At 45.9% G+C, this 24,857-nt stretch overlaps 1 protein-coding gene and 1 pseudogene across 1 annotated transcript in view; one reads left to right on the top strand and one right to left on the bottom strand.

The window, feature by feature from the left end:
- The window catches only part of EFR3B (EFR3 homolog B), a 114,682-nt gene that overhangs the window by 25,150 nt on the left and 64,675 nt on the right, over positions 1 to 24,857 (top strand). The window lies entirely within an intron of this gene.
- On the bottom strand, positions 17,177 to 18,977 carry LOC111554513 (annotated as a pseudogene).

Genomic DNA, 24,857 nt, shown 5'->3' with positions numbered 1-24,857 from the left:
TCTTTCATTCCTTGAGGAGCAGGGCCACCTCATAGGCAGTGTATGCAATGGTTTCAACTTTCTTTTAAAACGTATTTTGTATTTTCTACACTTCGTGTAGTGAGTGCGTATTTTTAATTTTTAATTTTTTTCCCTACAACTTAATGCTCAGAAGTGAGCATGTATTTTTAATGGCAGAACGTAAATATAATTAAAAGTGTTCTTCATCACCAGGGGCCTTGTGGGTAGCTGTCTAGACTCTTCTAATTACGTTTCAGAAATCATTATGTAAGAATACATGCAAAAACAAATCTGTGACCATAGAAATCAGATAGTTGGGCCAGTGGGTTGACTGGAAAGGGGGACTTTGTGAGGGGATTAGCAATGTCCCACCTCTTGTTTGGGCGATGGTTACACAAGCGTAAAAGCAGTTGTCAAAACTCAAGGTACTGAATGCTTAAATGTGTGCATCTTACTGCATGTTAATTATATTGCAGTAAAACAGGAAACCCTGGGAGAGAAGAAAACATCCGTGCAGACAATCCCAGGGCTGTTTTGCAGTGCTGGCAGTGGGTATACTAGGAGACGGATGGTCAAGGGCCTGTGCCAGCCCGCACCAGGGCTCTTACCAGCAGCCCAGCACCAGTGAAAGGGCTCATTGAGAACTGCTGGTCGGGGCTGCAGGCTGGGGCCGCAGGCTACAAGACAACTTATGTGCTGAGTAGCAAGCAGTAGAAGCTGACCCGGGAAGTCCATCCAGTTGGCAGCTGGGAGGCTGATGGTGCCGGCGGGGCAGGGGGTGGAGGCCTTTACAGCAGGACCATCTAGGTGTCAGACCTGCCTTTTGGACACTGCCATTAGCATTGCTGACTCTCAGGGGACCTACAATGACAAAACCTGACTCTCCTAGGCCTCTGGCACTGTCTCAGCACAATCACAGACATAGCTGAGCAGGTCTGGGTATGGATTGAGTTTTCTTTTTTTCTTTTTCTTTTTGAGACAAGTCTTGCTCTGTCGCCCAAGCTGGCATGTAGTGGCACGACCTCGGCTCACGCAACCTCTGCTTCCCATGTTCAAGTGATTCTCCTGCCTCAGCCTCCCGAGTAGGTGGGATTACAGGTGCCCCCCAACCTGCCCCACCCACCACCCTCGGCTAATTTTTTTGTATTTTTAGTAGAGATGGGGTTTCACCATGTTGGCCAGGCTGGTTTTGAACTCCTGACCTCAAGTGATCCACCCACCTCAGCCTCCCAAAGTGCTGGGATTACAGGCGTGAGCCACCACGCCTGGCCGAAGGATTGATTTTTCCATTTCCTCCTTGGGGCTTTTGTGACCTCACAGCCCACAGTAATGCCATTCTCCTGAGAACACAGAGGCTTTAATGACCTTATTCACCTGTTCCTTAATAATGTACTGGCTTGTGACATCTCTGTGTAAGGACCTATGCTCCCTGGCTAGGAATGGTATAGTTTTTTCTAATCGCACACTGAAATGGATTAATCTCAGTGTGTCCTTTGCAGGCCAGGGGTTAAGTGTGAAGACCCTGCAGTCAGACAGTCCTGGGTTTGAATCCAGCTACCCCGTGTAGCAGTTAATGTGACTTTGGTAATGTTACTTAACTGGCCTAAGCCTCATTTTCCTCATCTGTAAAATGGAGACAGACCCCGCCTCAGTGTTGTTGGGAGGATTAGGTAAAAAATGCATTCAAATCTCCTAACAGTTCCTGACCGATTGTGAGAGCTTCATAGATGTTAGCTGATGCTCTGATGCTGATGTTAATTACAGAGCTTGTAATACATATTTTACCATCAACCGATCCTTTTAATGACAGTGTGGCAGTAACAGGGTCACCCTCTCCAGGGGCCTGAGGGTCTGCATTGGAGGAAGGGTTCTCCACTCCTCATTTAGAGCTTTTCAGAAGCTGTCTCTTTCCAGCTGCGTTCTCACTGTCTGCTCCTGGCTTCTTGCGGTGGGCAGAATCTGCTTGAGGGACTTCCTTCCTCATGCAGGTGTTCCCAGAAGGCCCATGTGCGTTAGAGCTGCTTCATTAAAAATGGGTCTTGGCTCTGCTTGGCCTGCTGCTTACTTGGCATTTTTAGTAGGGCTCAACCTAGTACTTGTTTTGCATTTTTGCAGAATTCTGGTGCTTGCTTCTGATTCTGTTTTGCATTTCAAAAGTGTTGCTTCTGAAATTTCTCTTTGGCACCGTGACCACCCTGGCCCTGGCTCCACATTTCAGAGGCTCTGGGCATGGTGCCTGTCTTGTGTTCTGGCACTGCGTGCATGCTGCAACAGTCTCTCTGATGATATATTTGGGTGTTTGAATGATTGATCTTGGATCTTTAGCTTTTCAGAATCTGCGTCTTAAATCTGTGAGTTCGTCTGTATATTTAAAGCACTTACACTTGATCTCAATCAGTTTGGCTCCATAACAATAAAGCTTCCTCTGTTTCTATATTTGACGCTGTGTGTTCATTGAGAAAGCTGAAGGTGAGTAACCCTGCTTTTTATAGGCTGCCTGCTGACCACAATAGGAAACTAGGCATATTTTGGGAAAGGGGAAAGCATAAATGTGTTGTAAAGCCCAAATCCTGATTTCTAACACTATTGTCTTCATGTGATAGATTCTACTCGCTATGATGCAAGCTCTTTGAGAGTACGAGTTATTTATTGGAATGCTTCTTACCCCCAGAGTCCACATGTACTTGAAAAAATCAAATGCCTCGAGGTGCCAAATAGTAGATATTCAGATGAATGAATTCCCATGAGGAGCTCAGATCACCTTAAAGAAAGCTGTATATGGAAGCATTAACTTTTTTCCCTTTGCTCCCATTTATTGGGATTCCTGGAGCTTAAAAGGCTTACAAAGCACTTCCTTCCAAAAATGTAACCAATACATTACTTACACTGATAAATAACATTTTTAAAGTGAATACCAATCAAGTTATAAAATACCAACAATAAATTAACAGTAATTTTATCATCAAAGCTACAAAACACATTTTGGATTCTAAGGACACAACTGGAGCCAAGTGTCAGGACCAATTTAGCAGTTCACCCCTAGCCTGGGGTCACTGGTTCCCAAAGACCTGCACTGCTGGTGTTAGAAGCAGCCTGCATCCCTCATTTGTTCCCACCTCGGGGTGAGGGGGCACACCAAGGTGGCACATCTGCCCCGATCTATTCAGAGACAAAGCAACAACAGCTCCCGTTGTTATTGTTGTTAAATAAATTATTCCTATAATATTTATTTATTTATTTTGAGACAAGGTCTCGCTCTGTCACCCCAGTTGGAATTCAGTGGCACAATCATAGCTCATTGCAGCCTCGAACTCCCTGGCTCAAATGATCCTCCCGCTTCAGCCTCCCAAGCAGCTGGGACTACAGGTGTGCATCACCACACCCAGCAATTTTTTTTTTTTTTTTTTTTGGTTCAGATGAGATCTCACTGTGTTGCCCAGGCTGATCTCAAACTCCTGTGCTCAAGCGATCCTCCTACCTCGGCCTCTCAAAGTGCTGAGATTACAGGTGTCAGCCACCATGCTCAGCTGATTATATCATATTTTACAGTGCTCTTGAGCCAGCAGTCATTGAAGCTGAGATTGCACCTTTCCCCCTTTCATAGTCATTATTCACTTCACACTATTTGAAATTCCAATGTCACCTCCCCACTGACAACCTCTCGGGAAGGTCACCAGTGCAGGCCTGAGGGCCAGGCCCTGTGCCTTCACCTGCTTCTCAGTTCTCACTGCTTCTTCCTCTCTCAGCCATTTTTTCTTCTCGAAATTCACCTCCCCTAAGCTGTCAGGACTCAGTGCCCTGGGGTCCTTGTCTCCTTTTGTGATGATGGCCTCTGCTCTGGGCTATTCCCAGCCCACCCGTGTCACACACTCACCCAGTGTGAACGGGCAGGTGCTGGGAGGCTCTTCCTGAAGCCCTCTGCTGTCCTCTGCCTCTGAATGTCTCCTTGGAAACCCCTCCCACATGAAGGGAGGGAGAGTGGCAGATGTAGCCTGTGTTCCACCCACCTCATCTCTGGTCCTCTACACCGATCCCACATGTAACCACTTGGCTATGGGGCAGGTGGACGCCAGTCAGAAGCCTCTGCGTTCTTTCTGACTTTCTTTTATAATTCCCTAGCACTTCACTGCAGGCTGGAGACCAGATATCCCCCGACCTCCCCATGTCACACACTAGCCCAGTGTGATGCCCCCAAGTTTGTCACTTCCAGCTGGACATTTATAGTTCAGGGCCTTGTCTTGCCCTTCTTCCAGGATAGAGACATTCTTAGTGGCCTCCTGGGAGGTTCAGAGCTTGCTCCATTTGTTTATCTACTGGAAGTAGATTCCTTATGCATTCTAAGAGCACAATAGAAGGTGATAGTGGCTGTTATTTAGTCATAATGACAGCTCTCCCCTCTTGGCCTGGCATTTAAGGGCCTTTCACCATCGGTCCCCTCCCTGACACCTCCAGCTTCACCAGTGCTACTCTAGACAGGCTGGCTAGCTGATATCTCTCAGAACATTCCCTTGTGCTTGGCACCCCCACGCTTTTACTGATGCTGTTCCCCCTGCCTGGAATGCCTTCCTTTCATGTCTTTGTCCACATGTTACTGATACTTCATCTCCATGGGGAGGCATCTAAACCAAAACAACGTCTCCACCCTCTGAAGGAAGTCCGAGCACGCTGGCTGTCTGACCTCAGTGACGCTTGTGCTTCCTTTCATTATGGCCTCCTGCTGTCACTCTAAGGGGACAGGGACTTGTGCATTCTATTTCTTTTCACCTTCTATGTCTAAAGGACTTGATGCATTTTGTGTTGCATGCCATGTGTGCGTGAGTAAACAAAATGACTTCTAGATCTTCAATCAGCTCCTTTGGTTCAAAATTCCAGCAAGAACAGAGCCGAGCAAGTTTAGAAAACAGTTCCTGTATGTATACGTGTGTGCATGCATGCTTTAACTCCAAGATTCCAAATCTTTAAACAGACAACTTTTGCTCATCAGATTTGTAAGGAGTTTTATCCTGAAGAGAAAATGGGAGAAATTTATTTTAAATTACATAAGTAATACTCCTGCAATGATGTCAGTGCTCTGTGTCTCCACTGTCCAGTGTGGTAGCCATTAGCCACAGGTGGCTAGTAAGCATATAAAATGTGGCTAGTTTGCTGGAGGAACTGGATTTTTTTATTTAATTTAAGTAGCCACAAGTGACTAGTGGCTACCATATTGGGTAGTGCAGTTTAACTCATTCCTCACCCCTCCATCCCTAGGCGCCCCCACCCAGCTCTACGCGGTAACCAGCGTTAACACTGTGCTGTGTATCTATTACAGATCTTTCTTTGTTCATAACGGCATATTTCACGCACATAGTTACATACACACCCCGTTGGTTTGGCCTGTGAGGGTGCACACAAACGGAATCATATCATAGGTGTTCTACAGCCTCCTTTTTAGTTTTTGTTTTTTTGTTTGTTTTTTTTGTTTTGTTTTTGAGATAGACTCTCGCTCTGTCGCCCAGGCTGGAGTGCAGTGGCATGATCTTAGCTCACTGCAACCTCCGCCTCCTGGGTTCAAGCAATTCTCCTGCCTCAGCCTCCCGAGTAGCTGGGACTACAGGTGCCCACCACCATGCCCGGCTAATTTTTTGTATTTTTAGTAGAGACGGGGTTTCACCGTGTTAACCAGGATGATCTTGATGTCCTGACCTCGTAATCAGCCTGCCTCGGCCTCCCAAAGTGCTGGGATTACAGGCATGAGCCACCGCGTCCAGCCGCAGCCTCCTTTTGAATTAACAGTGTGTTTGAGAGCTGTCTGGGGCAGTGCTCAGAGCTCTGCTTCATTCAGTTCAGCTGCTGCCTAGTGTGCATTGCATAACTGTTTGCTTCCTTATTTAGTCAGGCCTCTGTCTTCTTTTTAATATTAAAACATTTCTTTTTCTTTTGGAAAAAAATAGAGATGGAGATATTGCCATGTTGCTCAGGCTGGTCTCAAACTCCTGGGCTTAAGTGATCCACCCACCTCGGCCCCCAGAGTGCTGGGATTACAGGTGTGAGCCACTGCACCTGGCCTATCCAGTCCTCTATTGATGAGCATTGTAGGTTGTTTCCAAACAAAGGCACCAGATCCATCTCTTACCTGCTTCTCTGTGCATACGAGCAGGTGCGGATACCCAGACATGGGCTTTCTGAGCCAAGGGGAAGAAAAGCATCCATCTTTCTCCTGTGGTGCTCTCACCCCTGGTTCTCCTGGACTGTGTATGCAGGGTCAGGGCTGACGTGTGTGTGAGCTGTAAGTCTGAGATGCACCCGGGGAGCCGTTATTTATTCAGTTTTTTTAAGGAAGCTGACAGTTGTGTCCTACTCTGATCTGTTTCCACTCCCCACACTGAGGAGCTGAAACTTAGATTTTATCAAACAGGCTGTGATGGGCCCTAAAAATACTGAGACATTAATAACAATCTGAAGCTGACAGACACAGACAGCAGGCATCTGCAAGCTGAGTCAATGCAGACTTGAGCAAGATCAGGAAGGCTCCACGCCTCGTTTTCTAAGTTACATTTCTCAAGCCTCGTTCATTACGCTTACCCTGGGGCATAAGCATAAGATAACTGGGTTTAAGGACCTATGTGTTGGCTAGCATTTGAATATTAGGTGTCGAGCAATGAATAAAACAAAGATTCACCATATGATCTGTACCAGAGTCACTTTTCTTTTTCTTTTTTGTTGAGACAGAGTCTCGCTCTGTCGCCCTGTCGCCCTGGCTGGAGTGCAGTGGCATGATCTCGGCTCACTGCAAGCTCCGCCTCCCGGGTTCACACCATTCTCCTGCCTCAGCCTCCCAATTAGCTGGGACTACAGGCGCCCCCCCAACACGTCCAGCTAATTTTTTGTATTTTTAGTAGAGACAGGGTTTCACCATGTTAGCCAGGATGGTCTCGATCTCCTGACCTCGTGATCTGCCTGCCTCGGCCTCCTAAAGTGCTGGGATTAGGGGTGAGCCACCATGCCCAGCCTCACCACTCCACCCAGCTAATTTTTGTATTTTTAGTAGAGATGGGGTGTCACCATGTTGGCCAGGCTGGTCTTGAACTCCTGACCTCAGGTGATCCGCCCGCTTCGGCCTCCCAAAGTGTTAGAATTACAGGTGTGAGTCACTGTGCCTGGCCTGTACTGGAGTCACTTTCTAAGTAAGCAAAGGAGGCCAGACCTTGGGCACAGCAGAAAAGCCAGGGTCAATTAAAGTGAGGTGAGAAGCCATCGCTTGTCTCTGGTGGCCACGATGTATCTTGTCTGATGCTTTTTTTTCCCCTCTTCCTGATTTCAAACCATGCTAAAATAAAGATTATTAAAGAGTCAATACTAATGTAGGCTAGGCAAGCCCCAAAGTGAGGCTTAGTCTGTGAGGGTTCTTGGCTTTGCCAAGGAAAGAATTCAGGGGCGAGCTAGTGATAGAGTAGAAGAAAACAGCTTTATTGAAGTGGCAGCATTACAGCTCCAGTGGTGTTCCAGCTCCATGACTGCTCCTGCAGGGCAGGGCTACCGCGTAGACAGTCTGTCTGAGAATAGCAGCTCAGGGCAGTTTCACAGCGGTATTTATACCTACTTTTAATTATATGCAGATTAAGGGGCAGTATGTGCAGAAATCTCTAGGGAAGGGGTAGTAACTTTTGATTCATGAGGTCATTGCTGTGGAAAGGGACAGTGACTCCTGGCTGTTGCCATGGCAGTAGTAAACTGACATGGCACACTGGTGGGTGTGGCTTATGAAAAGATACTTCTGCCTTGTTTTAGCTAGTCCTCAGTTTAGTCCGGTATTCAAGTCCCCCCACCAGAGTCAAGTCCCGCCTCCTACCTCATACACAATATTTTCCCTGCGATTATTGGGGGCTTCTAATGATTTTATTTATTTATTTATTTATTTATTTATTTATTTATTTATTTATTTTGAGACGGAGGCTTGCTCTGTCACCCGGGCTGGACTGCAGTGGTGCAATCTTGGCTCACTGCAACCTGTTCCTCCCGGGTTCAAGCAATTCTCCTACCTCAACCTCCTGAGTAGCTGGGATTACGGGCACGCGCCACCATGCCCGGCTAATATTTATATTTTTAGTAGAGATGGGGGTTTCACCATGTTGGCCAGGCTAGTCTCGAACTCCTGGCCTCAAGTGATCCATCTGCCTCAGTCTCCCAAAGTGCTGGGATTACAGGCGTGAGCTACCGCATCCAGCCAGCTTCTGATGATTTTAAAATTCCACTCTGGAGAAGCTGGTGATGGCTGATAAGACAATGAAGGAGGAGCCAGGTGCGGTGGCTCAAGCCTGTAATCCCAGCACTTTTGGGAGGCCGAGACGGGCGGATCACAAGGTCAGGAGATCGAGACCATCCTGGCTAACCCAGTGAAACCCCGTCTCTACTAAAAAATACAAAAAACTAGCCGGGCGAGGTGGCGGGCGCCTATAGTCCCAGCTACTCGGGAGGCTGAGGCAGGAGAATGGCGTGAACCTGAAAAGCGGAGCTTGCAGTGAGCCAAGATCCGGCCACTGCACTCCAGTTTGGGCGACAGAGCGAGACTCCATCTCAAAAAAAAAAGAAAAAGAAAATGAAGGAGGAAAGCAGTGAACAGCAAGTGACAGCCTTTCCATTTGAAATGTCCCTCCAGCAGCCAGGAGTGGGAGATATTTGGCAGGAGTGGGCCACTGTCAGTGAAGAGCTGAGGAAGGGAGAAAGGTGGAGTGGACGTGGGAAGAGATGGAGGGCACAGAGGCTCAGAGGGACAGACTCTGTTCATCTGCTCATCTGACGAGCTGTGAAGGCACACACACAACATTGGAAGGGTGAAGATATCCATTCGGATTAAGGCAGAGATCCACACGTGTTAATGGAAATGAAAACAAAGGAGAAAATTCACTGTTGTTTAATCCTCCACAGGCCAAGCTTTTTTTTTCTTTCTTTCTTTTTTTTTTTTTTTTTTTTTGTTTCTGAGACAGTCTCGCTCTGTCCCCCAGGCTGGAGTGCAGTGGCGCGATCTCGGCCCACTGCAACGTCCGCCTCCTGGGTTCAAGCGATTCTCTTGCCTCAGCCTCCTGAGTAGCTGGGATTACAGGTGCATGCAACCACACCTCACTATTTTTTTGTATTTTTAGTAGAGACGGGGTTTCACTATGTTGGCCAGGCCGGCCAACCAAGCTCTTTTCTTTTCTGCACATCCCTTGTCCCAGTGTAATCGTAACTTTCATAGTTTTGGTCCTACTTTGGATGCAGTTGAGTATATATCTTTCTCATTAAATGCTCTAGCCGAGGAATTTTTCCATGTGGTTGCCTAAATTATGTCTTCTTTATTGCTGAAATTATTTTGTTGTCTTCCAAATTATGTCATGGAGGTTTGTACTTACTTAATCGATACCTTTCAGCCAGCTGGCTTAGCTCCCCTCAGAGTTCCTTTGTTTACAAACATCCTGGTGAAGTGTGTCCTGTGCCTGTGATTAGCAGGTGTGAGAGAAATAGATGCTGGTTCTGGAAGGCTCTTGCCTGTGGCTTTCACCCCAGAGTTTTCATCAGCTTTTCAATGTATCTGTTTTACTGGGCAGTCTTCAGACTCTGGCCCCAGTTCCTCTTGTTTCTTATGGCTGGTATCAAACCTCGCACATCACCCTGGTGGTGTGGTTTTATTGGTGCCAACCTTCCTTAGTGGTGGGATGAGTTTCTAATCCAGTTTGCATTGCCAGTGTGGCTATGAAGCTCCGGGGGTGGGGTCCCCGCTTTCGTCATCAGTTCCAGGCGCTCAGCTTCTCCCTCTGGGTGCTGGCAGTTGTGGATGTGGGTGGCTGTTACTCAGTGCTTGGGCCATCTGGCCCTTCCTTTCTGTTCTCTTTTCCCCACCACCCAGGCTCTGGCCCTTATTTTCTCTTCTTATCTTTATTTTTTTTTGAGACAGGTTTTGCTCTGACACCCAGGCTGGAGTGCAGTGGTGTGATCTCGGCTCACTGTAACCTCCGCTTCCCGAGTTCAAGTGATTCTCCCACCTCAGCCTTCTGAATAGCTGGAATTACAGGCACATGCCACTGCACTGGGCTAATTTTTGCATTTTTTGGTAGAGACGCAATTTTGCTATGTTGCCTGGACTGGTCTTGAACTCCTGGGCCCAAGCGATCCTCCCACCTCAGCCTCCCAAAGTGCTAGGATTACAGGCGTGAGTCCCTGCACCCGGCATCCTTATTTTCTTGTGCCTTGACTTCTGCATAAGGAGTCAAGGAGAAGATGTTCTCCCTTCTTCTGAGCTCTTTAAACTGAAATTCAACCATAGCCAGACCCATGGCTACCCTTCCTAATACACCATTCTCATCCTCCAGTACCTCCTCTTCAGAAAGACCTCAAATGACACCCCTCAGCTGCAGAATGCCACCAAGTTCTTCACCTGGGCAGCCAGAGCTTCTTGCGGCCTTAGGGCCCACAGGACTGCTGCTTGGAATCTCCCCTCTAGCTATTCTCAGGCCTTTCCTGCTCCCGAAGAGACCATTGAAATTCTTGAGTCTTAAAAATATGCGTACCTTTTGACTCCATTGCTGGAAATCCAGTCTAAGGAAATAATCCACAAAATGGAAACAGCTATAATGTCTACATACTCTTTCCAGCATTGTTTTAAATAGCATGAAAGTGTAAACAAGATATACGTCAAACAATATGGAAAAGATTTGACGCATTATTGTGGATCTTCTCACTGGAATTTGAAGCACACATTCAAAATGATAATTATGATGACAATTCAACACCAGGATAAACACTTAAGAAATAGAATGACGAGGACTAGGGAGCTGCCAACTACAGAGCCCAGTGTATCCCAGCACATATTCGGTGTTTTGCTCACCTCCCACAGACAAGGAAACCCACAGAGGGTGTGGCACACCTGCCTGAGGTCACATAGCTCATGGTCCCAGTTTTGCTGAATTCCAAGGCATGTTCTCCTTATGCTATAAAATACAAAACTGTGTATATTATTTAAGCTATTTAATGCTTTATTTTTAGACAGAGTCTCGCTCTGTTTCCCAGTCTGGAGTGCAGTGGTGCAATCTCAGCTCACTGCAACCTCCACCTCCCAGGCTCAAGTGATGCTCCCACCTCTGCCTCCCAAATAGCTGGACTACAGGTATATGCCACCATGCCTGGCTAATTTTTGTCCTTTTTGTAGAGATGGAGTTTCGCCATGTTTCCCAAGCTGGTCTCAGACTCCTAAGCTCAAGTAATCCACCTGCCTCGGTCTTGATTGTGCCTTTTGTCTCCAACTAGACTGTAAGAGCCTCCAAACCAGTCCTGTCTTGGCAGTGTCTCATATCGCCAGGTAGCTCTTGGCACAGTGGGGGGACCCATAATGGATACTCAATATATGAGTCAGCAAATCTTATTCTCCCTCCATTTGTGACCAACCTGGTGTGGGGCTGGTTGGTCGCTCTAGGGGGTGGCAGGAGAGGCTCTGGCATGATGTTGGGATGCTCTTGTGCTCCCATGGCTCATCAGGTTTCTGAGCCAGAATCCTCCGCCAGTTACTACCTCTACTCAAAGGAAGCATCTTTGGTTGAGCACAGTGGCTCTCGCCTGTAAACCCAGCACTTTGGGAGGCCGAGGAGGGTGGATCACTTGAGGTCAGGAGTTCGAGACCAGCCTGACCAACATGGCGAAATCCCAGCTCTACTAAAATACAAAAGTTAGCCAGGCATGGTGGTGTATGCCTGTAATCCCAGCTACTCAGGAAGCTGAGACAGGAGAATTGCTTGAACCCGGGGGGCAGAGGTTGCAGTGAGCCAAGTTCATGCCACTGCACTCCAGTCTGGGTGACAGAGTGAGACTCCATCTGAAAAAAAAAAAAAAAAGAAAAAGAAAGAAAGAAAGAAGGAAAGAAAGAAGCATCTTTGCCTTCGCTATGTGCCAACTTTTTTTTTGAGACAGAGTCTTTCTGTGTCACCCAGGCTGGAGTACCATGGCGCGATCTCGGCTCACTGCAACCTCCATCTCCCAGGTTCAAGTGATTCTCCTGCCTCAGCCTCCTGAGTAGCTGGGACTACAGGTGCATGTGCCACATTAGGCTAATTTTTGTATTTTTAATAGAGATGGGGTTTTACCATGTTGGCCAGGCTGGTCTCGAACTCCTGACCTCAAGTGATCCTCCTGTCTCTACCTCCTAAAGTGCTGTTTTAGAGGCATGAGCCACCATGCCTGGCCTATCTGCCAACTTTTTAAAAAATTTTTATTTTGAAATATGGATTCATGGGCAGTTACAAAAAAACGCAGAGAGGTCCTGTGTACCCTTCACCCAGCCTCCTGCAGTGTGAACATCTGCATAACTATAGTTCACTATCCACACCAGGAACTTGATGGTGGTACCATCCACAGAGCCCAGATTTCATCAGTTACACGTGACTTTTCGAGAATAATCTGTCCTGGAAATTGTCCTTTCCTACTTGAGCACATTTTCTTCATATCCCCACCTGGAATATTTACTCTTAGTTCAAATCTCCCACAGCTCCGAAGTCAGAGGGCCTCCCTGGCTGTGTTCCTGACTCTGTTCCTCACTTCCAGTGTGATCGTGGGCAAATTAGACAACCTCTCTGAGCCCTGGTTTTCTCTTCTGAAGACTGACAATACTAACCTCATGGGATTTTATTTTTTTTAACAAGGTGCTTAAGTTAGGCAGTTAAAATAATAGGCAGTCAGGAAATGTCTGTTTTCTTTTCACCCTTTCTGACATGGAAAATCCTCTTTCTCACCAAACAATGGAATCCTTCTCTTTTAAATAATGTTCAAAATTAGTCTCCTTTGACACCTTCTATCCCATCTCTAGTTTCCTCAGCAACCCTGCTCTGTGTGTGTGTAACAGTTAATTTGTATGATCCTGATTATATGTTCCATGTTCCTGGTGAATGTATTTTCAATTCTATTTTTTACCTACCAACAATACAAGGTATTTGCAGGCAGAGACCTCAGTTCTTTAATTTTACAAGTCAACATATTAGATAAGAACCTAGGTTTAGTGCTATCTGTAAAACAAGGATAACTGTGTCAACCTCATAGGCTTTTTATAAAGATTGAAATGAAAGAATGCATAATGCCTGGAACAGACAAGCTTGAAACACGTTAGCTGTTGCTCATGGTCATCATGACACCCTTTCACTTGTGTTTCCTCATGGAGCTTTGTCCTTGGGCGGGGCCTCATTCTGTCACTCAGGCTAGAGTATAGTGGTATGCAGTGCAGTGGTATTCACGGCTCACTGCAGCCTTGACCTCCTAGTCTCAAGCAATCCTCCCACCTCAGCCTCCCAAGTAGCTGGGACTACAGGCGTGCGCCACCATGCCTGGCTGATTTTATTTTTATTTTTAGAGATGAGGTCTCACTTTGTTGCCCTGTCTGGTCTCAAACTCCTGGGCTCAAGTGATCCTGCCACCTTGACCTCCCAAAGTATTGCGATTACAGGTGTGAGCCACCATGCCTGGCCTTGGATTTAGATGTCTTAATCGTGATTGGTATTTCACATCCAAGAATAAAATAAAGATAAAGGACATTAAGGGCTATCGTTGCTCCAACATTCCATTTTTTCTACTCTGCCTTTTTTCTCCTAAGTTGGGAAAAAGATTTTAATAATAATTATCATAGTAATACTGATGATGATGAGGAGGAAAGCTAACAATTACTGAGTTCTTACTGTGTGCCAGGAATAGTTGTAAGAACTTTACTGTGTTCACTTATCTAGTCTTTACCACAACCCTATTAAGTAGATTCCCTTCCTCCCATTTTGCAGAGAAGTAGACCAAGGCACACAAGATTGTACAGCTTGCCAAAGCTGGAACTGGATTTGAAACCAGGCTTTCTATTTCCCCAAAATGGTTGGCATAAAATTTTCCTGCTGTTAGTGGTCCCGAGAGACAGAGAATGGAAAAACATTCTGTTTATTTTCATCTATTCTTTGCTTGAAGAGCACATCGAAGCCCAAAGAAGCCTGTAGTTCATGAAGAATTGAAGCCCTGACATTAAATCAATCAGACACGTTTCTCTCCTTTTAAATCCCCATCCTCAATTAAGGTGGCAATCAGATTAACCAAGATTGGCCGGAAACGGGTGAGCATCTCGGAAGCTCCACAGCTCCAAAAGGTCAGGCCACTGACAGCTACTGATTTGTCTGTTACTTCAGGCAAGTCTCACCCACACTGTCTCCCCAGGGAGAATTCAGCTGCTGTTTAATTCTACTCCCAGTAAGATCTGTTTGGAAACTCAAATCCTGCCTCCTTCCCCAAATTCATTTTCATCAGCATTTCCTCTTGATCTCTTCAATCCTGAATCTTTCCCAGACGAGATATAGGTCCCGGGCCCTGCAGATGTGCCCCTCTGCTGCACACCAGTCCTGCAGCCACGTGGTGCTGTTTGATTTCCTTATCACCAATAAAACAAAACTAGGCTCTGCCTGTATGATTCCTGGCTTTAATTACCAAAGGCAAATTGCTGCGTCACTCAGAATAATGAAAAACTGGAAACAACAGAGAGCGATTAAATAAATCAGGATCCAGTCAAAAGATGAAATAATAAGTAGCCATTAAAATTAAGTTTTGAAATATTTTCTTTCTTTTTTTTTTTTTTGTGAGACAGAGTCTTGCTCTTGTCACCTAGGCTGGAGTGCAATGGCACGATCTCGGCTCATTGCAACCTCTGCCTCCTGGGTTCAAGCGATTCTCCTGCCTCAGCCTCCTGAGTAGCTGGGATTATAGGCGCCCGCCACCATGTCTGGCTAATTTTTTTGTGTATTTTTAGTAGAGACAGGGTTTTGCCATGTTGGCCACGCTAGTCTTGAACTCCTGACCTCCTGATCCGCCTACCTTGGCCTCCCAAAGTGTTGGAATTACAGGCATGAGCCACCATGCCTGGCCAAAAAATCTTCAGTAAGAAAGTAAGTGCTCACAACATAAGAAGAAATTAAGTTTTAACACTATCCTGTAGGATCCCTATTTTATGCATATATATTTAAAAATATACATAAACATGGACACAAAAACTAGAACAAATACACTGAAATTCTAATAGTTATCTTTTAATTATGCGATTCTAAGTGATGTTCATTTTCTTTTTTCCTCCGTTTTATAAATTTATACCCGTGAGCATCTATTCCTTTGAAATTCAGAAGCAAGGAAAAAGGGAAAAGAAAAGAGGGAACCTTTTTGTTTTTCTTAAAATTGTCCCCATTGGAGGGTTATTGATTTTTTGTTTCATGGATTCACCAGTACTTACCAGCTGTCTCCACCCCTCATATCTCACATGTCACCTCTTCCAGGAAGCCTTCCTAGATTCATTAAACTCAGAGATTTCTTCAGTTTTATGGACTCCTTAGTCTCATTGTGACATATCCTTGACCTTAAATGTGTGCAGGTTTTGTGTCCCCAGCTAGAGAGTAAGTTCCTCGATGGCAGAACCTGTCTATTTTAAACTTCCTTCTGTTCCCCACACCACCCAGCAAGTGCCCTGCGAACTGCTGGAGTCCATTAATGTCAGTGAACACAAGTGCCTCGTGGAAGGCACTTAAATGAGACGCACCTCTCTCTCTGAGCTTTGTTCCATTTCCTCCAATTCATTTGAAGGGGGTGTCCATGCCATTGGCCCTGGGTCAGATTTTATTGTAAATCGTTTAAAAAGAATTCCATTTGCTTTGGTAGGAACGATCAAGTCCAGCCCTTGTCTTTACAAGAAGATTATAAAGCTGAGAAAATAAATACAAACTATATTGAGCAAAAAGGCATTTTTCTTGGTGAATGGGGATGAGGGAGTTGATGTTTATAAGAAGGAAAGGAAGGGCCAGGAGGGGAGGTGACTTCCCCGAGTCTCACGCTGATCAAAGGCAGGTGAAGTCACACATCACGCCAGCTTTCCTCCAGTCCTGCTGGGCTCAGGATACTGTATTGAGGTCAAAAGAAAATGAGACCTAGGAATTTACAGTTTATCTTGGGAGAAGAAAAGATGAGTCACTGAAATAACTTCGCCTGAACAAGCAGTGGGAGAAGATTATATAAGGTGATACAGTGTGAAGGATGCACAGAAGTTGAGCTAGCAGAGAGCACGCTGTGCCTGTGGTCGGAGGGTGTTCTTCATGGAAGGCTTCCAGGGAGCTCAGCAGGTGTCAGGATCCACCAGGTGTCAGGTCCATGGTGCTGACTCTCCTGCTCTTTCAACATCTCCAGCTTGTGACCAGTCCCCGTCACCCAAACATCCTCTCATTCACAGCTACGGGGCTGTGTGGCTCCCCCAGTCTGCTTCTCTTCCAACCTCCCAGAGTGCTGCTGGACACAGAGTATTCCAGGAGGCAGAGCATGGGTGAGAGGACCCCCTACAGTGGAGGAAGGACTTGAAGACGAAGCAACCGTCCCCACCTCTATTGGGGCATCCCTTGTTAAATCCTAAGTTGAAGGGTTGACATTTAGTGCAGCACAGGCCATGCTACCTGCTTGACCATGAAGCAAACTAAATTAAATATTTGCCTTAGAGCTACATAAAGAATGAATTGAAGCGATGAGACTGGCCAGGTGCCCGGGACTGAGTGGCAGGTGTTAAGGCTTCCAGCAAGGTGGCTGTGGCAAAGGAGAGCACAAGATGAACTTGGGAAATTGTTAGAGATATGTTTTTTTGAAAGTGATGGAAGAATTAGGGAAGTTTCATGGCAGAGAAGAACATGCTGTGTGACCTTGGGCAAGGCACTTAACCTCTCTGATCCTGCCTCTTTATGTGTAAAATGAGAATAATAGTATCTACTTTATGGGGTTGTTACAAGTCTTATATAAAATATTTGTAAAGTGCTTGTCCTAGTGCTTAGTGCAGAGCTGGTGGTAAATCCTAGAATTTTTTAAAATTTATTTTATTTGTAGGACCCTTATCAATGAAGAACTTTGTATCCAACAATAATAACAGACATATTGCAAGTTACATTTTGTAGAAGAAGCAAATAAGACTGGCTGCAACAAAAGAAATTAGATACCTGCATTCTAGGTTCTTTATACAAACAGTCTGTTCTCTAAATAGTAGAATTAAATGCAAACCAAATGCTTTTAAAAGTTTGTATACCTACATGGCAATTACAATCTCCACATACTAAAAAGAACAATAACACAGAACATAGTATTCTTAATGATTATAGCACATTTAACACCTTCAGCCATCCTCTGGGTTTTTAGATCATATTGGCTGAAATTTCACATCCACATGGGCTTGCTTGGCTAAGGTCACAGTTTCAGAGAGCCTTCTGACCATTCTAACAGCTTCCTCCAAGTCGTCACAAGCAAGAATTTTAAGCCCACTGTCCACTCTCAGTGCCTTAGCATCGTCAACTCATGTACCTTGTAACCCCCACAACAGGTATTTTAATTTCCACATCTTTTACTGCCGTGACTATACCCTGTGCAAAAACACCACAGTGCATGATTCCTCCAAAAGTGTTAACCAGAATAGCCAGTACCTTTTTATCTGAAGTGATATGCTTAAATGCTTCTGTTACCTGATGGACTGTGGCACCACCACCAACATCAAGGAAGTTGGCTGGAGTCCCTCCCCAAACTTTTTTTTTTTTTTTTTTTTTTTTGAGATGGAGTTTTGCTCTTGTTGCCCAGGCTGGAGTGCAGTGGCACCATCTCAGCTCACTGCAACCTCCGCCTCCCAGGTTCAAGCGATTCTGCTGCCTCAGCCTCCTGAGTAGCTGGGATTACAGGTGCCCGCCATCACACCTGGCTAATTTTTGTATTTTTAGTAGAGATGGGTTTCACCATGTTGGCCAGGCGGTTCTCGACCACCTGACCTCAGATGATGTGCCCACTTTGGCCTCCCAAAGTGCTGGGATTACAGACATGAGCCATCATGCCCGGCCCCTGAAGTTTTATTATATCCATTGTGGCCATGACTAAACCAGCACCATTTGCTAGACAGTCTAGATTTCCACTGAGGTCAGTGTAGTTGAGATCTGCCTTAGCAGCATCTTTGTCACTTTCATCTTCCTGGGTTCAGTACTATAAATCAAAGATTTTCTTTTGGTGATAGGCTGACTTAGAGTCAAAATTGATCTTTGCATCCATCACAGCACAGCTCCATCTGAATCTTCCACCGTTGGATTTATTTCTTATCATGGTTGCATCATATTTCAGAAAAAGGCTGTAAAGCTTGACCGTGTTTTCTGCTGCAGAATCCACAATATTAGGTGGAAATCCCATCTTCTGTTCAAGCCGGAGAGCTTGTTCCTTTTTGATGCCTTCTACAATATCAACAGGTTCTTTAATTGCATCAGGAGTCTCAGCAGCAACATCTGCAATGTTGACATCACCATATGAACTTCCTGTTAATACAGGACCTTGAAATGACCTTTCCGTCACTATTGCAAAGTAGTCTTCTCCCCTGGGGTATTTTCGTTCCAATCCTTGATTGCATATTCCGCCCTTTTCTCCCATTTGCTTGGTAAACAACTTTTTCCCAATCATTTGTGAGGAAACATCTTTTGCTTCTTCTGGAGAGAAAACTGTCTTCACTCCTCCTTTGAGGCCACTTTCAAATGTTCCTTTTACTGTACCATCCGCTAAAACCTGCGCCTTCATCTCAACATCTTTTGAACCTGCTTCTTACTACTTGTGAGTCCCAGAGAACTTGCCAGCAATACTCATAGTTACAGTTTATCCTGCACATGTTCGTTCTTTCTTCTGTACCTACTTTTTTGGCAATTGCATAAGCTTCATCTGGTGACTTTGCCACACATATCCTTTGGGAACAGAGATGCCAGCTTCTTGCAATAATTCCACACTCATGTATTCATGTAGTGAGAGATTCCTGTGCTGTTGCTGCTGTACTTGGAGTCCATGGTTATTCAACAATCCAGAACCTCCTAGAGCTTGAGCAGTGGCCCACAGGGCCATCCGGGGCAGGGCCATCCGGGGCAGGTGGCTCCGGCTGTAGCCAACAGCCGGCTGTAGAACATAGAGGCTGCCATTTCTGAGTCAGACCCTTCCCCTCGGTGCCTCCCGCAGCCATACAGGCCCCTGGAATTTTTTTAGATTTTAAAATCGGCATGAGAGAGACTGGAGTGGCAATGAAGGAGAGGAAATAAATCAAAGGAAATAATGTATCTCAGTGGGCCTGGCAGGTGATGCTGGGTTACTAGTAGGGAGTTTGGGGGAAGGGTCCTAGATTTTGAAAAGTATGATGTAGCGTTTGAGACTTTGTTTCAAACCACCAATTGCCCTGAGTAGGGGGTGGCTGTGATCAAGGGGACAGCTCAGTCAGGCAAACAGGATCCAGCAAGCAGGCCAAAGAAGAAACAGGGCTGCAACGCCTAGGGATCACGGGGACCCAGATGCTGCTGGTGGCCCAGGTGAGGGTCCTGCGTCCTCTGTGGCAAGGCTGCCAGCAGCTGTAGGATCTGCTCTCACATGTTGGACAGACAAGGAGCTGGTGGCACCTTACCCTGGCTGTGTGCCGGAATTGTGTTGGAGCATTTTAAACACCTCTGGGTCCTCTTCACAGCACAGGGGCCATTCTGATGACAGCCAGGATTGCGGCCACAGGCCAAGCCAGGAGCCAGCTAAGGGGGTTGGGGGAGTGAGGACAAAGCAGGCTAGAGGCCTTGGACGGACAGGAGGAACTCTGACCCAGGCTCCCTGATGCCCGGCGTGTCTGCCTGGAGAGAGACTGGTCCCAGTGAGCCGGGCCTCAGGAGCTACAGGTGTTGGCAGCCGTAGAAGATGGGCTGGGCACCAAGTTCAGGAACAGGAGCCAACTGTTCTATAACAGGAACTTTTCCCCAAAGTTCCCCTGGGAGCACTGTCTTGCAAGCACCCGGAGATCCTTTGCTAAGTGCCTCATAGACTTTGACTTACTGACTTTGAAATTACTGACCTTGAAATTCATCATTGCTTTTCTGCTCAATCACACCGTCATCCCTTCATTTGACAAACCTGTATGAGCACCCCCTGCCACCACCACCAGTGGGTTGGACCCTATTCCAGCCCTGGGACACAGTGGGGACAAATGGACAAAGGTCCTATACTTGGGGAGCTTACCTTCTAGTGGGGAGATGGAGTGTAGACACGATGAACTGTGTCCATTGGTAAAAAGCACTATGAAAAGGAATAAATCAGGACAGAAAATTAAAGTGGAATGCTGGTCAGGGAAGCTCTTTCCAGCTCGGTGACATTTGGGCAGAGACCTTAGGGACATGAGAGTGGGAGGCCAGAGGACATGGGAAAGAACATTCTGGACAGGGGGTTTGGGGCAAAATGAGCCACTGAGGGAGGTCTCACCATTCTTACGGTTTTAAAGGAGGAAGCTGCCAAAATCATGTCATTGAACATTTGGTTTATTCCTACCGATTTGCCTTTTCAGTGGCAGTGCAGCTACATACCAGGGAATTGGCCATATCACGTTTCCCTCTCTTCCTTAAAATAGGTATGAAAATATCAGGTGAGACAGCTCCTAGTGACAGAAGAGGATCCTTCATAAATTTACCTTCGGCTACTGTGGTTGGATCTGCCAGACACGATCTCCAGAGAGTGAAAGACGACCCGTTGGAAAGTGCTTCTGCCTTAGCAATAAAATGGCTCAGAATTAAATGATTCTTTTATAGGCATATAGTTGTGAGTTAAACGCCACAATTTCTATGTATGAATACATTAAGAATAAATACCATCAGAGTAAGATTGAAGAAATATATAAAAACATATTACTTAGTGTCTAGTTACAATGAACTGTTTCTAGTTTCTTTTTAATGTCTGTTATTTGTTTCTTTCCTAGCTGGGTTTTGTGGCTACTTAGAATTCACCATTGTTGGGTTGGAAGCTTTCTAGGGGTGCTTGTGGGTTCCCAGCACCCACTAAGCTGCTTTGGGACCCAGAGGCTGGGCGCTCCTGACCAAAGCTCCCCCAGCTCTCCTCTTGGAGAGGAGAACTGGGAATATCCTGCTGTCAGCTTCGATTACCTATCCAGGAAGTGTGGACCATTGCACAGGGCCAGGCGGTAAGAAATGAGAAGAGCTAGGATTTCATCCTAAGCCTGTCTGACCTCCAAGCCCAGATTCTTAACCACCATGCTCTGGTGGTTTGCAGACTCAAAGAGTGGTCCTAGGACCAGGGGCATCAGCATCCCCTGGGAACCTCAAAGAAATGCAGAGTCTCAGGCCTCACCCCAGAGTCTAATTGGAGCTTGCATTTTAACCAGATCCCCAAGAGACTCGTGCACTCTACAGCCTGAGATGCACTGGCCTAGTGGTTCTCTTTCCACATAGGCCTCAGTTTCCCTAGCTCTGTGACAATGGTAACGCATCGCTTCCCTGGTTTTATATTTCAGAACATGGACTCTGAAGGTAGATTTTTGGGGTTCAGATTCTAGTCTGTCATTTATTAGCTGTGTGGCTCTAGGCAGGTAACTTAACCGCTTAATGCCTCAGTTTTCTCATCTATAAAATGGTGATAAAAATAGTACCTATGCTGAGGCCGGGCGCGGTGGTTCACGCCTGTAATCCCAGCACTTTGGGAGGCCGAGGTGGGTGGATCATGAGATCAGGAGATCGAGACCATCCTGGCTAACACGGTGAAACCCCATCTCTACTAAAAATACAAAAAATTAGCTGAGCGTGATGGCGGGTGCCTGTAGTCCCAGCTACTCTGGAGGCTGAGGCAGGAGAATAGCATGAGTCCGGGAGGCAGAACTTGCGGTGAGCAGAGACTGTGCCACTGCACTCCAGCCTGGGCGACAGAGCAAGACTCTGTCTAAAAAAAACCAAATAGTACCTATGCCCTGGGTTTGTGAACCCAGAAAATCTGAGACAGGTCTCAGTTAATTAATTTATTTATGTATTTTTACTTTTTATTTATTTATTTTTTTGAGAAGGAGTCTCACTCTGTCATCCAGGCTGGAGTGCAGTGGCGTGATTTCGGCTCACTGCGACCTCTGCCTCCCAGATTCAAGTGATTCTTGTGCCTCTGCCTCCTGAATAGCTGGGATTACAGGAGCACGCTGCCATGCCATTCTACTTTTTTTGTATTTTTAGTAGAGAAGGAGTTTCACCATGTTGGCCAGGCTGATCTCGAACTCCTGACCTCAAGTGGTCCACCTATCTTGACCTCCCAAAGAGTTGGGATTACAGGCGTGAGCCACCGTGCCCGGCCAGTCTCAGTGAATTTAGAAAGTTTATTTGCCAAGCTGAGGACGCACCCGTAACACAGCCTCAGGAGGTCCTGACGACATGTACCCAAGGTGGTCGGGGCACAACTTGGTTTTATCCATTTTAGGGAGACATGAGACATCAATCAATATATGTAAGATGTACATTGGTTCAGTTCAGAAAGGTGGGACAACTTGAGGCGAAGGCAGGACAACTCAAAGTGGAGAAGGGGCTTCCAGGCCATAGGTAGATAAAAGATAAATGGTTGCATTTTTTTGAGTTTCTGATTAGCCTCTTCAAATGAGGCCATCAGATATACATTTATCTCAGTGAGCAGAGGGGTGACTTAGAATAGAATGGGAGGCAGGTTGGCCCTAAGCAGTTCCCAGCTTGACTTTTCCCTTCAGCTTAGTGATTTGGGGGCCCCAAGATTTATTTTCCTTTCACAGGTTGTTGTAAGGATTACAAAAGTTGGTGCTTGTGAAGTATGTTAGAGCTGTGCCTGACTCACAGGGAATAAGGCACCCACTGTCTTTCTCACTGCCATGAACCGTACCCCCTCTCTTCTTGTCTCTCTCTTCTGGGAAGCCTTCCCCAACTCTCAGAGCTCAAGATAATTTCTCTCTTTTTAGATTCTATGGCAAATGATCTGGGATTTCCATCATAAAACTGTAACTTAGGGAAAATCTGTTATTGTATTGATAAGGAAACTTAAGGTCGAATGATGGAATTGGGCCTGGAACTCAAAGGTCGAATGACAGAAGCAGGACTTAAACACCAGTACGCTTTAAACTCTAAAATTAGGGCTGTTCCCAATGTGATACATTTATAGTATTATATTCCTTACTATTTCCCACCTGTTTTTAAAGTAGGTAATAAATGTCTTGAAAAAAGCATAATTAAAATATTCATCACAATGATTTCATTGATTGATTGATTGATTGAGACGGAATCTCCTTCTGTTGCCCAGGCTGGAGTGCAGTAGCACAATCTCAGCTCACTCCATCCTCCACCTCCCCGGCTCAAGCGATGCTCCTGCTTCAGCCTTCCGAGTAGCTGGGACTACAGGCCTGTGCCACCACATCTGACTAATTATTATATTTTTAGTAGAAACAGGATTTCACCATGTTGGCCAGGCTGGTCTAGAACTTGTGACCTCAAGTGATTCGCCTGCCTCAGCCTCCCAAAGTGCTGGGATTACAGGCATGAGTCACCACACTTGGCCAAAAGGAGGGTGCTGGTGGCTGTTGACTTTTCAGAATATATTTATTTGTGCTATGAATCTGGTATAGGGGGATTTAGTATGCCTGGCTTCATATATTTATTTGTCCTTGGAGCCTTTTTCTGGGAAATGCTTGTTAGCATCACACAGCTAGTGTTTCATGGAACACAGTTTGGGGACTGTGGCTCTGCTCTCCAGAGCATCTGCTCTCCTACCCCATGTACTTTTTCTTTTTTTTGAAGACTCTTATTTTTTGGAGCATACAGTATGTAGCTTTTTCAGATTGGCTTCTTTCCCTTAGTAATATACATTTAAGTTTCCTCCATGTCTTTTCATGGCTTGATAACTCATTTCTTTTTAGTGCTGGATAATATTCCATTGTCTGGATGTACCACAGTTTATTCACCCACTGCAGGACATCTTGGTTGCTTCCAAGTTTTGGCAATTCTAAATAAAGCTGTGGTGAATATCCATGTGCAGGTTTTTGTGTAGACATAGTTTTCATTTCCTTTGGGTAAATACCAAGGGGTGTGATTGCTGGATCATATGGAAAGAGTTTATTTAATTTTGTAGGAAGCTGCCAAACTGTCTTCCAAAGTGGCTGTACCAGTTTGCATTCCCACCAGCAATGAATGAGGGTTCCTGCTGCTCCACATCCCTGCCAGCATGCACTGTTGTCAGTGTTCTGGATCTGGGCCGTTCTAATAGGTGTGGAGTGTTATCTCATTGTTTTAATTTACATTTCCTGGATGATATATGATATGGAGCATCTTTTCATAGGCTTGTTTGCCATCTGCGTATCGCCTTTGGTGCGATGTCTATTAAGGTTTCAGGCCATTGATTGATTGATTGATTGATTGAGACAGAGTCTTGCTCTGTCTCCCAGGCTGGAGTGCAGTGACGTGATCTTGGCTCACTGCAACCTCCGCCTCCTGGGTTCAAGTGATTCTGCTACCTCAGCTGCCCGAGTAGCTGGGATTACAAGCATACACCACCACACCCGGCTAATTTTTGTATCTTTAGTAGAGACAGGGTTTTCCAGGCTGGTCTCGAACTCCTGACCTCAAGTGATCCGCCTGCCTCAGCCTCCCAAAGTGCTGAGATTACAGGCATGAGCCACCCTGCCTGGCCCCATTTTTAATTGGGTTGTTTTCTTATTGTTTAGTTTTAAGTGTTTGTATTTGTCCATTCTCATGCTGTTAAGGAAGACATACCTGAGACTGGGTAATTTATAAAGGAAAGAGCTTTAATTGACTCACAGTTCAGCATGGCTGGGGAGGCCTCAGGAAACTTACAATTATGGCAGAAGGGGAAGCAAATATGTCCTTCTTCACATGGCAGCAGCGAGGAGAAGTACAGAGTGAAGCGGGGAAAAGCCCCTCATAAAACCACCAGATCTCGCGAGAACTCATTCACTATCACAAAAATAGCATGAGGGTAACTGTCCCCATGATTAAATTACCTCGCCCCAGGTCTCTCCCATAACACGTGGGGATTAT

This window comes from Piliocolobus tephrosceles, chromosome 15 (genome assembly GCF_002776525.5).
Source record: "Piliocolobus tephrosceles isolate RC106 chromosome 15, ASM277652v3, whole genome shotgun sequence".
Taxonomy (NCBI): domain Eukaryota; kingdom Metazoa; phylum Chordata; class Mammalia; order Primates; family Cercopithecidae; genus Piliocolobus; species Piliocolobus tephrosceles.
Note: the sequence above shows the minus strand (reverse complement) of the source record. Positions and strands in the feature narration are given on the sequence as shown.